This window comes from Engraulis encrasicolus, chromosome 21 (genome assembly GCF_034702125.1).
Source record: "Engraulis encrasicolus isolate BLACKSEA-1 chromosome 21, IST_EnEncr_1.0, whole genome shotgun sequence".
NCBI classification, from domain to species: domain Eukaryota; kingdom Metazoa; phylum Chordata; class Actinopteri; order Clupeiformes; family Engraulidae; genus Engraulis; species Engraulis encrasicolus.
In genome coordinates, this window is record NC_085877.1 from 17,024,279 (window position 1) to 17,037,693 (window position 13,415).

A 13,415-nucleotide genomic window follows, 5' to 3' on the forward strand; every position below is an offset into this window, starting at 1 on the left:
ATCAGTGCTTGCATGTTAAAACATTGGGACATCACTGTACTTTGCAATAACCTAGAGGCCAAATACACAGTGCTAAAAGAAGCATTGCTGTTTTGGTCTAATCTACACGCAAGTAACCACCCACACAGATAAACACACACACACACGCACACACACACACACACACACACACACACACACACACACACACACACACACACACACACACACACACATTATTACACTCGCACGCACACAAACACACACACACATGTGCGCGCTCCCCGCCCATTTTTCACGTACACACACAAAAATGTACCACACAGTACAAGTACACACACACACAACTTGCACCCACCCAGTCTCACAAGAACTACACACACTCACACACACACACACACACACACACACACACACACACACACACACACACACTCCACAACACACACTACCCCCCCCTCCCCACAGACATACACACAGACACACACACACACACACACACACACACACACACACACACACACACACACACACACACACACACACACACACACACACACACACACACACACACACACACTCCCCTCCTCTATTTTTTTCCCTAGTCCTGGCTGGCTGTGGCCGATGGCCTGCTAGAGTGGATGTGACAGCCAGCTGCGCAGTGACAGGCGGAAGGTCACCGCAGGGGTGACAACGCAACGGAGTAGAGCAGGGCTGACTGGCCACTGACACTCGAAAGGGCTGATTTTTTACTTCGCTTTGATTTCAATGAGCGCCACCTGGTGGTTGGTGTGGTATTGTACTCAATTATTGTAATTACCTCCACCATGGAGGTTATGTTTTCGGTCACGTTGGTTTGTCTGTCTGTTTGCTTGTGTGTTTGTTTGTTTGTCAGCAGGATAACTCAAAAACTCATGAACGGATTTGGGTGAAACTTGGTGGAGTTGTTGGAAATGACCGAAGGAAAAAGTGATTAAATTCTGGTGATGATCCGAATCACGAACCGGAACCATGACCTTTTTTAAGATTCTCCCAGAGTGCATCTAGTTTTAGAATTACAACATTTTCTAACCTGCATCACCGTTCGAGAAGCGCACTCTTGGCAGCATTCTGCTAATATAGGCCTACTGTATGTTTTCTGTCCTCATGAATACAATATCCTGACTAAACGTATAATATAGTAGCATAGTGGTTAGATTTAGTGACTGTGTTACGATAAATCATTTTTCATGTTAGATGATCGGTTCCCGGATGTAGATCATTTTGATAGATCATGCTAGCCATCACTTTGAGATAGGCGTCAAAATTAGCTACGTGTCAAATTGCGCTACCTGTCGAAATGTGCTACCTGTCGAAGTGCACTACCCCATATATCTAAGTTACCAAACTCCTACAATGTGCTAACATAGCACCCCTAAAAGTCATGCTTTTGAAGCTATAACAGCGTATGTGTTGCTTGTCCTGAAGATGTGCCCATCTTGACACAACACAGGACCACTGTCAAGACGATATGACCTGCCTGTCAACCTATCCTATCAAGCCATTTTAGCCTTGCTGCGCTGGGTAAAGGTTGGTAAAGTTCGGTTGGTTAAGGTTAAGGCCCATTGATATACCCAATGTGAGAGACGAATATGGGTTTGTGTGGAATATTTCAAACATTCTAACCAGAATGCACTGTAATTTTGCCAAATGTGTTGGATGATCGCTGGTGCCAAGTAGTTTGTGCGGTATTATACTCAAACTATGTTATCATTAATGTCTGAACATTCAGCGTCATTTCCTACCTGTAGTGTTGTGCTGTACCTCTCATGAATCCCTGTAAGTCTACCATAAGGTAAGCAGAATGAGCCCCACGTTGGCATTAATGATGACTGTGGTGATGATGGTGACAGTGACTGATGATGATGATCACCTTTCTCACTGTGACAATGACACAATGATGGCAATTACCACTGACATCCAAGCACACAAAGGGAAATAGTAACCCTGACAGAAATACAGAAATACTACAGCTGTAATTGCACAGGCAGATGCAATAGGCTAACAACGAACATGGACTGAGAAACAGAAGAGAAAAAAATGCAGTGTTAATTAAACTCTGAGAGAGTACCATGGGACCTACTACACTCCAGAAGAGGCTATTTCAACTCTCTAAGTGTTGAATTAACACTGCATGTTTTACTGTGTTGAGGAGAGACAGGGACAAAGACAGAGAAGGCTGTATGTAAACTGAGGCAGACTGATGGAGTGTGTCCAGTCAGGTCAATACCTCTGCACTCGGGGAGCTGTTACACATCAGCCTCCTGGGCCATTGGGAAGTGATGCACACCCACGCAGACACACACACACACACACACACACACACACACACACACACACACACACACACACACACACACACACACACACACACACACACACACACACACACACACCCATCAGCCTCCTGGGCCGTTGGTAAAAGTGATAAACGGCGCCCAGACACACACACACACACAACCTGCCTGGCTGGGGGCGTGCAGAGCCATTTCAAGGTATTTCGGGGCCCAGGTAAAGGGGGAATTGGGGGTCCTATTTTTCCTCTTCCAACTATTGTAGGGGGTCCCCTCAAGAGATTTTAATATCATTGCACATTTTGGTTGTTGAAATCAGGGAGGTGCTGCCACACTCACAAAGTCGTCATTACTGTCATTTGAATACAAGCAAATAACCTGTCATTAATAGGGAGGCCCGTTCAGATTGGAGCCCTAGGCGATTGCCTAGTTTGCTTGCCAGGTTGTGACAGGCCTGGGGCTGTGCATCAAAAACAGTCCTCAAAGCCACCACGGTATATAGCCAGGGAGAGAGGAGGAGAAGGGGAACCAGGATTGGAAGGAACAGTCCACCATGTTTCAATAATAAAGTATGTTCTTCTCCTACCTGAGATGAGTTCCTCCCGACATGCCTCACCTTTGGATGTGTCCCCAGTCAGCAACTCACGCAGCACAAACTCATTAGAACTCGAACTAGGAGTGAAGGTATCAATGCAACGAAGTCAAAGTGCTCAGGACGTGTTACTACGCCTTTCATTACAGTGTCATTTCTTTATCTGCAAAGGAAATTGTCACGTTTCATGTTGTGCAACTACTTTGGAGCGGTTAACGTTTCTGTTCCAGAGCAGTTGAAGACCATTTTGTTTTTGTTTCGGTTTCTATTCCTCGTAAAATTCTGTTCATTGTCGATTTTGTTTTCGATCATTGAATCGGTTCGGAGCCCTGATATAAATGTAGTCCATTTACTATTATATTGTACATACAGTATTTAAAAGGGGCCATTCCAGATTATTTGGACATCTGCCTGGTCAAAGCTGTCAGCGGTCCTAGATATAAGTGTATAAGTAAGTGTTTCATAGCACATTTATGTATTTATTTTGCATAGTTCAATTCTTACAAGACAAGCAGCTCAATTTGTTTGACAGTTCAACAACAATAATAAACAACTAGTGACTAGTGATTAGTCACTAGTAATTAGTGATCAGTGACCCATCAACATCACCACTTTGTAACAGATGTACAATTACTGATGGAACACTTGCCCATATTGGTCTTGCATTAAGTTTTCATCTTACTGGTATGGTATTTTTCAATGCGTTTCCAAAGCCTCCAAGAAGACATCTATACCAGACCCACTGGTTGCCATCTTGGTAGGGACAGGGGCTCTTCTTTTGGCTAATACATTTGAGGCTCAAGCTTTGTCTTTAGGGATGGTTGTGGCAAAGAAAAGTATCCTGCAGAAGTGGAAAAGTGACTTTGCACCAACCTACGAAATGTGGCTAAGGGAAATGGGGAATGTGTTTAGCCTGGAGAAGATCAAATATGGACAAAATGAAGTACTATCCCAAGATCTGGGATCCTATGCTGTCCTACATAAGAGGAGAAGACGGACTCCTGTATTGTAAGACCCAAATGCCTCCCATGCACTGTATTGTCGGATCTTGTCAATTACAGTGATACATTTTTGTCAATATGTGCTTTGTTCTGTGTATAACAAATAATAAAAAATATATTTCTAAACCAAACAAAATGTTGATAAGGAAGAAGACAAATATTTGGCAACAGTTATTGTCAAGGTATGCTGAGTGGCTGGCTCAGAATTTGAATTTGTTGACAGAAAAAAAGAAATATATGCTGTAGTATATTGAAAAAAAAAAAACATGCTGATTAAGAAGAAGGCAAATATTTGGCAAAAGTTGTTGTCAAGGTATGCTGAGTGGCTGGCTCAGAAAAAAAACATGGAATATCAGCATCTGAAATAAATAACAATAGCAAAATGTGATAAAATTCACAAGAATCCGAAAGTGAATATGAATATGAGCTAGCTAAACTAGACATTCTTTTGCGTTGAGCTTTTCTCCACTCCATTGTTTGCTACAGTTGGCTAATACACAAGAGGTAAGAGCACGTTTACCATTGTTGTGTCCTTTTATTCACCTCACGGCCCTCTTACTCATTCACTCACAAAAGCACACATAGACACACACAAACAAATGCACAAAAACACGTATATGGACGCACACACACGCACAAACACCCCACCACCATCACTCCCTCCCACACAGACACGCATATACCACCCCTACCACCCAGGCCTGTTCACACACTCACTCTCACACACACACACACACACACACACACACACACACACACACACACAGTACATGCACGCATGCAAGCACGCAAGCACGCACATACGCACGCACGCACACACACACACATACACACACACACACGCATACACACACACACACACACACAGCTCCCCTCCTCACCTCTGGCTGCCACCTCCCTGGAGTGTAATGCGGGGGAGCGGCCGATCGATACACACTCAGGCAGCCGCAGCCAGGAGTTGTGGCAGCACAGACACCACACATTACACCCTGAGAGAGAGAGAGAGAGAGAGAGAGAGAGAGAGAGAGAGAGAGAGAGAGAGAGAGAGAGAGAGAGAGAGAGAGAGAGAGAGAGAGAGAGGCAGACATTGCTAGGAGTTGTGGCAGCATAGGCACCACACATTACACCCTGACCAAGGCCAATGAGCGTCTGATACTGGGTGGAGGAGGGAGGGAGAGAGAGAGGGGTGGAGGAAGAGGGAGGGAGGGGTGGAGGAAGAGGGAGAGAGAGCAAAGAAGAAGCTTTCTCAGATGCTTTCCCTCAGTATCTCTAAAAAGATGATTTTGAATGTTTTTGAAAATGTCTTTGGTTGTAATTATTTATTGTTTTAGTGTTTGAATTTTAATCTTTTAATTTTCAATCCCGTTGGTTTGTCTGTCTGTTTGTTTGTCTGCCTGTCTGTCTGTCTGTCTGTCTGTCTGTCTCCAAAAAAAGGATGTTGATGAAACTTTGTGGAGTTGTTGGAAATGACAAAAGGAACAAGTGATTCAATTTTGGCGGTAGGCCTAATTCGGATCACGGTCTATATCAGGGCTCTAAATTAACTTTTTCCACCATCAGCCAATTTGGCTGGTAGATATTTTTTCTTAAAAGCCAAATAAAAGTAGCCATTTTTTTAATCTCGCCAAAATAATATTATTTATTATTATTTTATTATTTTATTCAACTATTTCCACAACACATAAATAATATACATACTAATAGGCATTTACATGCCATATAAACTTCAAAAAATGTTTTTAAACTTCTGTTTAATTTTTCTTACTCAATCCATTTCATTAGTTTTTCTCTCACACTGAAAACAGTCAATCACACCACATGCCAGACCTTTAAAAGCACTAACTTAACGCTTACAGTCATCACAAACCGTCACATCCCCACACACCCTCACTCAAACCTCATATACTACAGTAGAAACCTAAAACTCACACAAACACAGCATGCCTTCAACACAAAGCCAAATACCATGGACCATGCACAGAAGAATGGAGAGAGGAGGAGAAGAGATGGAGAGAACACGAACACACACACGCACGCGCGCAAACACACTACACTTCACACGCTGTGCAATAAATTGTATGATGTCTTATGTGGTCCTGTACAGTAGTAGTCAGCTAGACACCTTAATTTCCCCCATGAACTCAGCTCATACCACGCGCAACAAAATGCCAAGTAGCAATTACGCCACGTCACGGAACTGTTTGCTTTCTTTGTTACTTCCATAGCGTCTGTAGTTTTTTTTTTTCACGAACTCGCACGTCCATGCAAGGTCTGCCCTTCTTTTCCGATGGCGTGGGCTTTCCGAATCAGCAACTACATGCAATTGCGCCAGGACTAAGAAAATGTCAGACGACTTCTGACTGACAGCTACGCTCATGAACTGACAGGCACAGATCTCCTCATCTGTCCTTCTCGGATTCGCTCCACCACCACTCCATTTGAACGTCTCTGTTACCATTACTAGCATTCACCGACACACAACCTTGCCGTAACTACCACGGCATTCTTTATCACCCGTACAAAACCTACTAAACAGAAGTAACCCACAATAGTCATATTATTGAAACTGAATTCAGCGCGAGTCGCTTTCAGAATCTCTCTGCTCTTCAAACAAGCAGTGACTCTGGTGCGCGCTGTGAAGCAGGCAGCCAATAGGCGTACGGCTACGTTACTGTGATTAAATGACTAACCAATGGCTGTAGGCTACATCAGGTCAGGTGTCCATGGGTAATGTAGGAAACCTTGCCATCGTTGGGTTCATTATAGAGGCAGCGGTTTCGGTGTTCATATAGCCTATTCCAGTCGGGCGCTACCAGCCAAATTGGCGCGTAGATCATTTTCTCCACTAGCCAAAATGAAATTTCACGCGCATTTGGCGCGTTGGCGGGTGTTAATTTAGACCCCAGGTCTGATTTTGTGTGTGTGTGTGTGTGTGTGCGTGTGCGTGTGCGTGTGCGTGTGTGTGTGTGTGTGTGTGTGTGTGTGTGTGTATTGTGTGGGTGATAATGTGTAAGAATACATAACAGTAAGTACAGGACAGATGTAGGATTGGTAGGAAATGTGACTATGATGTTTAGTGAATGCATGAGATGGATGGAAGAATATACACCAATTTTAAGTATGATTGATAGTTTCAAAAATTAATGATTGGACTGAATGAGTGTATAGGCTGTTCTTATAATAATATTGTTTTATTGTTATTGCTGCTATTGTATTGTTTTAAAAGCCCTTCTAGGGACGAGCATTGGAAATTAGCTTTTGGCTATAAATGCTATGATGCTTACTGATTGGTTGTTATGCAACCTACATGTTATGTATCTGTCCCTATCAAATAAACTAAACTAAACTAAACTTATCCATAATTTTTCGAAAAAGATTCTTCACCATTGCGGGATAGGGCAAATGTATACATTCCAGTTTCTTACCCCACAAAAAAACAAGTGTGAGTGTAACATAGTCAAATGTCCTATCAAACAGCTTCCTTGGCGGAGGTCTGCACTCTCTGAGTACATTTCTAGTTATTCATTGTTGTCTTTTTTTATTTATTGTTTTTTAAATTCCTTTACTTTATATATCTAGTAGGGCCTATATATTTTTGTGAAGCACATTGAACTGCATTTGTGTATGAAATGCACAGACAGACAAGAAGGAGATGAACAGCACTAGACACGGCAACATCATGCTCTACCACTCTGTTGCTATGGTAACCAATCAAGAAGTCACGCAAACGAGCTCATGCAAATGGCAATCATGAGCGCTGGTGCTTTTATTAAAATATGTAATTTTAAAACCTGTCGGTCTTTGTATCTATTTGTTTGTCTATAGACCTATGTATCCATTTACAGGGTGTTGTATGTAGGCCAATGTATGTATGTGTGTATGTATGTATGTACGTATACGTATATGTACGTAGGCCTATGTATATAAGCTCTCTCTCTCTCTCCCTCTCTCCATTGGCCCATTGTTTCCGGGTTCTATTATTGCAAAGGGGAGGGGGGGGATCCCCCTTTAGGCAGACCTAGGCAGACCTAAGGGCTGTTCTATTCATTGTAGGAGTATTATGACACGCCCCTTTAGGCAGACCAGAACCTGGTCATGTTAGGTGACCATAGCAACCTATCACATTGGCATACTTACGTAAAGACATAACATCCACCACATACAAATCATACAAAACACTTGCCATTTTTTCATCAGGCCTCAAGCAATTTACCATCCGACTTATCACCTCCTGTCCTCCCCAATTTTTATGACCAATAGTCGTCTGGAGACTGGAGACTCATGATGTATGAATGAATGTATGTATGCATTAATGTACGTATTGATGTATGTATGTATGTATGTATGTATGTATGTATGTATGTATGTATGTATGTATGTATGTATGTATGTATGTATGTATGCATGTACAGTATGTATACATATCCAGTATTGAATTTTGACATTCAACACCTCTACAAAAATACCTCTAAAATTAACCAACTGTTACCATTCAACTCAAGACACTTAATCTCATCTTGAATGTGAAAATGATTTGTTCCTTTCTTTCCCCCTCCCCTTTTCTTTTGTTGGAGCTTTGGCAGTGGAGTCAAGGCACTTAGACTGGACTGGACTGGGACTGAAAAAACAGCCTGGGCATGTTTGGCTTAGAGCAGTCCCTCACACAGCACCCCTGTCTGACTGTCTGCCCAATGGGAAAATGCCCTGTATGCACTGCGCTCAGGCACTTGCTAACAGCTAATTACCCTCCAAATCGACAGTCACAGAGTAGCATCTAAATTAGGGTGATATTAGGCAATTTAGAGCCTTTGCAGAGGACACCCTGCGCTCTCATTACAAGGCCATTCTGTAAGAAGGGAAATCGACAAGGGAGAGCAAATGGGTCAGTCGTCCCAGGCCCAGGGAGAGAGGGCTCCCAGGAATTAGGCCCTGATTACATTGTATGCATCGGTTAGGGGGTCCTTCAGATGACTCTGTTCCCTGGCCCTGACAAAGCTGTCACCGTCCCAGCTGTAAGCCTAAACAGGAGCCTAATTGCGAATCTCACTCGTATAATAGAGGCAGAAATGGTGACAGTCCTATTTGAAGGGTCTGCAGTGAGGTCATCCGACATGACCAGTACTACGGAAGGGCTATTCTTCTTTTCGTAAAAGGAGGGCAGAGAAACACGAGGGAGATGTTTGCTCTTTTTTCTTGTCTTCTCCTTTCTTCTTTTTTTGTCTGGCATGACTGAAAATAGACCTTGCCATACTTTTCAAGATACTTACAGATTCTTCTTCAGCATTGACTACAGATTCATCAGTCAGTGTAGCACTTTGAAATAATAATAACCATATCAATGTGTTATCATCTTGTAGTTCATTCAACGTTTTGGAGACACTGTAGAATAAGGTTCAAATGTTAGCCACTGATGCCTAACTGTCTGGATAAGTGACTTGGAAAACGTGTTAAACAAAATCAATGACTTGATTTTGCACCGGTGAGGCATACATGCAATTTCGTTGTGTGCAGTGTACAGTGAATACTTGTGTGCTGTGGAGTGCTGTGCCACAATGACAATGGGAGTTGGAGTCTCCCTATCGGGCTTACGCTTTCACCATTCCACCACTGGAAAGTTGTAATTGTCACTGAAAAAACACAACTACCACTGTACTACACCACTATGATAGTGCACAGGGCCTTTAGTAATACAAATGTGTCATTGCCATTCTGGTAACAACTAATCTTTAGCTGGGGTATATGTCTTGGAGAGTTAAAAGTCATAGACAGAAATAAGGCATGTGGTAGTAGCTAAAATGTGGTCCTTGATTTAAAGTACTTCCCAAGACTTCTTAATAAAGAAGTAGGCCTAGTCACAAAAAAATCACAGTAAGGCAGTAAAGCACCAAACTGTCAGTTTGTTAGTGACAGGGTCGGATTAACACACAGGCTAGATAAGGCTGCAGCCTAGGAGCCCCCACCTGCGAGGAGGCCCCCTATTGGCCTCAAAGGGCCATCTTGAAAAAATAATCAAGTTTTAAATATTGTAATACTCATCTCCACAGCTGGCAGACCCATTATCCCTCATTCCTGGCTCAGAATTGATGCTGTATGAAGTATGATACCGTCTATGTAATTGTGTCCCTGACTTTCCTCTCCATGGGGGCCTACAACAACCTGCAGCCAAGGGGGGCCGGGCGATCTTAATCCGGCCATGGTACAGTCAATGTTTAAGATATATAAAATATAAAAGCCCACATTGAATATACAATTAGGTGCATTGGTACAACAAATACAATCAAGTGTACTGGCAAAGGTTTAAGGTCATGATATAGTAGTATTGGCTTGTGGTGTTGCGATTTTGAAGAAAATACATAATTCCCCTTCATGTGTTGAGTGTATGTTTGATTGCTTTTGCTATATAATATAACACCGCCAGGATGTTAAGCAGTGTGATTAAATAACAAATAGCATGTCCACGGTCGGCCGTCTCGGGATGTCTGACAGGCGCCAACTCTTCCTTCCCAAGAGTCCACTCTGTGGTTTAATGTCTATGGCCGGCAGCTTCAATACAGGGTCATGGTGAAAACCCTCCAAACCCACCCACACTCCATATTTATAATGCATTGTGGTTGGCTTTTTACGTTGGGTTGGGTTTGGGTTTTATTAGGTGTTAAAACATTTTTGTAGCTTTATTTATTACCATCTAAAATGTTTTATTAATGGTTTACGACACCCGTTATGAACTAGTGCCATGCAAGTGTCATATCTTTTCTGTTGTTATTGTTTTTTTTTATAGTTTGTTCTCAGACAGTGAGGATACATAACAGGCTGACATTATGTGTGAAATAAAAGATCGTGACAAGCTCATATGATATCGCACTGATGGAAATGCGTTTTGAAGAATTATCATGAATGCTTCATAAAACATTAAAAGTCACATTTAATAAACAATTTGTAAAAGGCTCTCAAGGGACTGCTTCTGTCTGCCACATAAAAAAACACTATAAAGGAACAGTTAAAGTTTAAATGTTACAATTCATTATACACCATAATCTATCACTGCCAGGCTCTTCGTACAGTTCTCGAAGGGAGCCTGTTCACCACCATAAGCTCCATATACGGTCCCGGATCTGTAAGAAAATAAATTATCACTATATGAAAAAATGAAAAATGATCAATGATCATCCCTCTTCTACCCAAGCCCAAGCGTTGAATACAGGTGATCTAAGATCCTCTTATCATCTACAGTTCCCAGCTTATTCAGACTTTTTGTATTGAAATTTATCTTTAGTAATGTCGTCCCCACCATAGCCCCACATCCGTCTTCCTGCCAGCAGCAGTCACATGAATGCGAGGCCATTAGCGTGTGGTCACAGAGGCTATCTACAATACGGTGCTCTCTTTAGACTGTTAGCAGGATACCATGTGGTCGCAGAGGCTGTCTACAGTACTGTCTTTCTTTACACTAGTAGATAGATGGACAAGACTATGAAAGTGACAGCGGAAAAGCTGGGCATGCAGGTATAGCCAAAAACAAGAAGGTTGGAACTGGTGCTTGAATCACAGTAAATACCTCACTCCACGAGTTGGCAAATATCCTTTCTTACTAACAAGCTAACAACTTTATTCTTGGGTCAGAATGCGGATGCTGTCTACCATATGCAGTTTTGATGCAGAATTAGCGTTCTGCGGGGGCCTGCAGTGAACTGTAGCCTAGGGGCCCCTGGCTATCTCAATCCGGCCCTGGTCACACTCTCCACTCCACTCGCTCCACTCTCTGCAGTTCACATTCCAGTGGTCTGGTCTCCACTGTGTTTAATAGGCCTCCGCAGCCTAGTGTTCTGTGTCTAAGGGGAGTCCAGGGGCCAAACAGACAGGACACGGTGAAACACCAAACACAGACATGCCGGATACGCCACCGCTCAACAGGAGGGACAGGGGGGACAAGACGAGGAGAGGAGGAGGAGTTGAACACTAAACACAGACATGGCGTATAAAACAGATCTCACCAGGAGGGACACAAGGAGGTGAAACCCCTCCGAGGAGGTCTGTCTTTCTCTCTTTCTGTCTATCTGCCTACAGACATGGTGGATACAGCAAAGCTCAACAGGGAGGAATAAGAGGGAGCAACAACAGATGAGGGTGTAAATAATAATCGAATTGAATTGATGCACCGATCCTACAGCCCATGATTCCATTAATCGATTCATCCACAAGATAATCAATTATTTGTTATTAATCGATTTTTGTTGCACTCATTTTGTTGCACTCATTTGTGGCATTTTATTTTGCTCATGCAGTAGTAATAATACGGGCCATAATAAAATTGCCCCTCAAATGAAACGCATGTAGATATTTCAGCTTTTGTTGATTTATTTAACATTTCACACATATGCCAAGCCTGTAAGCTTAAAAAAATGAACCTTTAATCAAATCGAATAGAATGGAATTGTGGAGCATTCTTAAGTATCGAAACTGATTGAATCGTTGGCCTAAGAAATTGATATCGCCACCACACCACCATACTATAACATCATGCTGCCACCTTCCTGTAACATCATACTGTGGTCATTTGTGTAGGATGCACTTGCAGTTGTTATGGTGTGTTGAAAGCCAGTACACAGCCAGGGGAAGAACGGTGGGGAAGACACCACCATGCTATAAAACATGCTTTGGTCACCTGTGTATGGTGCACTTGCTGTTCTTATGGTGCTTTGAAAGCCACTCTAACACCGTGCAATCTGATCCTTGATTGTGATTGGCTCATTGGGCGTTCCAAGCCATAGTAAATCGGGCGTAAACAAACACCATTCCAAACAAAGATTCTACGTGTGTCTAAGTTAGACACTTGCGTCTTATGTTGGAAGCGAGAATCTGGTGAGTCTAGGCAGAGTAGGCTAGAGCAGTGGTTCTTAACCTTTTTTTCTTGAAGTACCACCTAACCTGTGCCCAAGACAAGCCGCGCACCCCCAACCCAAACATCTACACGTGTATACGAACAAAAAATGATTAAAGTGAATAATTACAATGAATCTTGCTTTAGACATTGATCACTACTTTAATGACTTTACATTAGGACCAAAACCTGTTTTAATGTGGTCTTGATTTTGCCTAGTTATAATGTTTGGAAGCAGAATTTTGGTCACGACCTCAACACAAACAAAATTCCGCGCACCCCCTGAAATCTCTGGTGCACCCCCAGGGGGTGCCCGCACCCCAGGTTAAGAACCACTGGGCTAGAGTACAGGAAGAGCACATCTTTGCACCATCTCTGGTTGAGGTGTCAGTGTGATTTTTAGCATAGTTTTTGTAGCATAGTTGTTTCTGGCAGCACGAGCAGTAGCCAGTGACGTTGCTGCGGTTGCTTCGCGCCATGCTCCAACCCGTTATAAATTGAACATAAACCTGCGGCCTCTCGTGGCTTTTTGCTTCAAGACACAGTCAAGAGGGTCAAGACAGCATCAACTTGTTACAACATCAGGCTGTGGTCGCCCGTGCATGGTGCTCAGATATGTATAAAGTAGAAGC